The sequence below is a fragment of the Dendrobates tinctorius genome, unplaced genomic scaffold (assembly GCF_039654945.1).
Source record: "Dendrobates tinctorius isolate UK_male_01 unplaced genomic scaffold, ASM3965494v1 ptg000028l, whole genome shotgun sequence".
NCBI lineage: Eukaryota > Metazoa > Chordata > Amphibia > Anura > Dendrobatidae > Dendrobates > Dendrobates tinctorius.
In genome coordinates this window covers 64884505-64889696 of record NW_027361696.1, presented here as the reverse complement: position 1 = coordinate 64889696, position 5192 = coordinate 64884505, and positions in this window count along the sequence as shown.

Sequence of the window (5192 nt, the reverse complement as noted above, 5' to 3'; positions counted from 1 at the left end):
ACTCATCGTCCCAGGAATTCCCCACCTCCTTTATACTGGTCCCTCCCCCAGCCCTTCTGTCTGTCACACCGGTCCGTCCCCGAATTTTGTCCCTGGGGACAGTGTTATGAATGAGTCACCGTAGGAGGCAAAAACAGAAATACTAGCTAAGTCCAGAAAACCAGAGAAGTTGGCAGCTATCGGATTGCAGACCCCTGAACCTATCAACAACTAGCAGTAGCCATGGGGGGGTTCCTACGGTGCCCTAGACCCCTCGATCACAGCCGGAGAACTAAATAGCCTAAAGACAGAAAGGGAAATCTAAATTGCCCCAGAGCAGACCCCAAAGCAAAAGGCAGTCCCCAACATATAATGACGGTGAATCAAGATGAAAAAACACTCACACAGATAGAAAGATAGGCAGAGCAAATGATGGGCCCAAGCTAACTAAATAGGACAGGATAGAAAAGCTGCTGTCTGCAATCCGCCAAAAACCCTATCAAAACAAGAGCCAACAGACTGATAGGGAAAAAAGCCCTGAAGACGCTAGGCTTCAAAAAGACTATCAGTACTCAGGTATTTTCTGAAGACAGAGCAAAAAGGAATTCAGCTCACCCCAGCAGGGAATGGCAGAAATCTAGAAAAACAAGGCAAAACAAAACCAAAACACAAATGCAAAAAGTAGAGCAGAAAAATTAGCTTTTGAGGAGCAGGAATCAGACTGGTCTCCTAGAATCCCTCAGAGAAATCACCCGCAAGGCAGAAGGGCGTCGGCTGCCTTATATCCAGTCAGCAATTCCAGTCACCCAGTCATCCTCATTCTGCTCATGTGCTTGGTAATCAGCCTCACTACCTTCCTTCACCAGAAGAGGGAGTTCATCAGACCTCAATGGTGAAGGGGAAAATGAACTCACAACAGTACCTCCCACTTGAGGAGGGGTCACCGAACCCTCATCCACGCCACCAGGGCGATCAGGGTGAGCCCGATGAAAGGCACGCACCAATCTTTTGGCATGAATATCAGAGGCAGAGACCCAGGAATTATCCTCCTGACCATAACCCTTCCACTTAACCAAATACTGGAGTCTCCGTCTAGACAGACGGGAATCCAGTATCTTCTCTACCTCATATTCCATGTTACCATCAACCAATACAGGGTCCGGAGGTGCCACCCCAGGAACAACTGGTTCAACAAACCTCTTCAACAAGGACTTATGAAACACATTATGGATTTTAAATGTGACAGGAAGAGCCAAACGAAAAGAGACCGGATTAATAATCTCCAAAATCTTGTAAGGTCCAATAAATCTAGGCTTAAACTTAGGAGAAGCCACCTTCATAGCGATATTTTTTGATGATAACCAAACCATATCACCAACCTTAAATGGTCCTATGTCGCTTGGAAAACCTATGGGCCTTTTCCTGGGAGAGAGATAACTTATCCACCACTTGGTCCCAGATCTGGTGCATTCTCTCCACTACAGTGTCAACACCTGGGCAGGCAGAAGGCTCCACCTGCCCTGCAGAAAATCGAGGATGAAACCCAAAGTTACAAAAAAAAAGTGACATCAAAGTGGCAGAACTAGCTCTATTATTTAAAGCAAATTCGGCCAAGGGCAAAAATGAAACCCAATCATCCTGATCAGCGGAAATAAAACATCTCAAATACGACTCCAAGGTCTGGTTTGTTCTCTCCGTCTGCCCATTGGTCTGAGGGTGAAAAGTAGAGGAGAAGGACAACTGAATTCCCAGCTTGGAACAGAAAGTCCTCCAAAATCTAGACACAAACTGAACTCCTCTGTCAGATACAATGTTCTCAGGAATCCCGTGCAAGCGAACCACCTGTTGCAAAAACAGGGGCACCAACTCAGAGGAAGATGGCAACTTAGGGAGTGGTACAAGATGAACCATCTTAGAGAACCTATCACAAATCACCCAAATAACAGTCATTCTCTGAGAGACAGGCATATCAGAGATGAAATCCATTGAAATATGGGTCCATGGCCTCCTGGGGACCGGCAAAGGCATCAACAACCCACTAGAGCGAGAACAAGGTTTAGACCGGGAGCAAGTCCCACAGGACTGCACAAAATTCCTGACATCACGAGACAAGGCGGGCCACCAAAAAGACCGACTCACCAGATCTCTAGTACCAAAAATACCTGGATGACCAGCCAATGCAGAGCAATGAACTTCAGACATCACTCTCTTCTTCCACTGGTCAGGAACATACAACTTTCCACTGGGACAACGCTCAGGTTTGTCCTCCTGGAACTTGTCCAGAGCACGTCTCAAATCGGGCGAGATGGCAGAAAGAACTACCCCTTCGCCTAAGATGGTAGCAGGCTTGGTCACCACAGGAGAATCAGCAAAGAAGCTCCTAGAGAGGGCGTCTGCCTTGACATTCTTAGTGCCAGGAAGAAAAGAGACCACAAAATCAAAACGTGTAAAAAACAAGGCCCACCTAGCCTGTCTAGGGTTCAAGCTTTTGGCCGACTCCAGGTAAATCAAATTCTTGTGGTCAGTGAGGACCACGACTTGATGTTTAGCTCCCTCCAACCAATGTCTCCACTCCTCAAATGCCCATTTCATGGCTAACAGTTCCCGATTCCCCACATCATAGTTACGTTCAGATGGAGAGAACTTTCGGGAAAAGAAAGCACAGGGATTCATTTTAGATGTTACAGGATCCTTTTGGGACAAAACAGCTCCTGCACCAATCTCAGAAGCGTCCACCTCTACCTGGAACGGGAGTGAGACATCAGGATGCCGCAAAACCGGGGCAGAAGTGAATCTTCGCTTCAGCTCCTGAAAGGAAGAAACAGCCTCCGGAGACCAATTCAACACATCAGCACCCTTCTTAGTCAGATCAGTCAATGGCTTGGCAATACTAGAAAATTTTGCTACAAATTTCCGATAAAAATTAGCAAAACCCAAAAACTTCTGGAGGGCCTTCAAAGAAGTGGGCTGAACCCAATCATAAATGGCCTGTACCTTGGCCGGGTCCATTTCAATAGTTGACGCAGATCAAAATAAATCCCAAAAATGAAATCCTCTGTACCCCAAAAAGGCATTTCGATCCTTTGACATACAGGGAATTCTCCCTCAAGATCCGGAACACAGTCCGAACATGTTCCACATGAGAATCCCAATCCTTGGAGAAGATCAAAATATCATCCAGATAGATGATCAAAAATTTATCTACAAAGTCTCGGAAAATATCATTCATGAAGCACTGGAAGACAGAAGGGGCATTAGTGAGCCCAAAAGGCATCACCAGGTACTCAAAATGTCCCTCCGGAGTATTAAACGCCATCTTTCATTCATCCCCATGCTTAATGCGGATAAGATTATACGCCCCCCTGAGGTCAAGCTTGGTAAACCAGCAAGCACCTTTAACTCTGGAGAATAGATCCGAAATCAGGGGTAACGGATACTGATATTTAATAGTAATTTTGTTGAGGGCACGATAATCAATACAAGGCCTTACTGAACCATCCTTTTTGGCCACGAAAAAAAAAACCGGCACCTAAGGGTGAAGAGGATGGTCTAATATGACCCTTCTCCAACGCCTCCTTAATATAGGATCGCATAGCCTCGTGCTCGGGTACAGATAAATTGAAGAGCCGACCCTTGGGAAATTTACACCCCGGGCTCAGTTCAATTGCACAGTCATAACTCCTATGAGGAGGCAAAGACGCAGACTCATTCTCACTAAATACATCATAAAAGTCCGCCAAATAGTCAGGAACATCATGCGACTGAGGAGAGGGGGAAAAAAACGGCGCCTCACTAAGGGCACACCGACAACGCCAACTCACCACAGACACAGATTTCCAATCCAAAACTGGATTATGAATTTGCAACCAGGGAAACCCCAGAACAATGGTATCATGCAAATTATGCAACACCAAAAATCTGCAATTTTCTTGATGGTCTGGGGCGACCCGCATTACCACCTGGGTCCAAAACTGAGGTTTATTTTTTGCCAAAGGAGTAGCATCAATCCCCCTCAAAGGGATAGGTGTCCGCAGAGGTGTCATAGGAAATCCACAACGTTTAGCAAAATCCAAGTCCATTAGGTTCAGGGCTGCTCCCGAATCCACAAAAGCCTTGGCGGAAAATGTGGACAGGGAGCAGATCAGAGTAATTGCCAGAAGAAACTTAGGTTGAACACCACCCACAGAAAACGTGTGTGCAAAACGTTTCTCTCGTTTAGGACAGACAGAAATAATATGCGAGGCATCTCCACAAAAAAAAACACAGCTTATTACGCCTTCTGAACTCCTGACGTTGCTCCCTGGACAAAACTCTATCACATTTCATAGGTTCAGACACTTGTTCAACAGGTGGCAACACCTCTCGTGCAGTCCTGCGTTCACGTAAACGCCGATCAACCTGAATGGCTAATGACATAGAATCGTCAAGACCAGAGGGAACAGGAAATCCCACCATAGTATCTTTTACGGCTTCTGACAAACCCTTCCGAAAGAGAGCTGCCAAGGCATTATCATTCCAGGTAGTTAGGACCGCCCACTTTCGGAATTTTTGACAGTACAATTCTGCAGAATCTCGACCCTGGCTCAATGCCAAGAGGGTCTTTTCAGCCTGATCAATAGCATTAGGTTCATCATACAACAACCCCAAGGCTTGAAAAAATGCGTTCACATTAGTCAGAATAGGATCATCTGGTTTCAAAGAAAACGCCCAATCCTGGGGATCGCCATGCAGCAAAGAGATGACAATTTTAACCTGCTGCGCGGAGCTTCCTGACGAGTTAGGCTTCAAGGCAAAAAATAATTTACAATTATTTTTGAAATTCAAAAATTTAGACCGATCCCCAAAAAACACATCAGGAGTAGGGATCTTTGGTTCAGCAGCATGTGAATGAGCAAGGTAGGTGGAAATTCCCCGCACTTCCGCAGCGAGCTGCTCCACACGATCAGACAATTGCTTTATCTCCATTGAGAGAAGAAAAAAATTCCCCCTACGGCCTCAGTGATATAGAGGAAAAAATATACACACTTTTTTTTTTTTTACAGTTCTTTCCTGCTATTGAGTACCCTAGGATCTGCGGTATGGCGGGTGATTCTGTTATGAATGAGTCACCGTAGGAGGCAAAAACAGAAATACTAGCTAAGTCCAGAAAACCAGAGAGGTTGGCAGCTATCGGATTGCAGACCCCTGAACCTATCAACAACAACTAGCAGTAG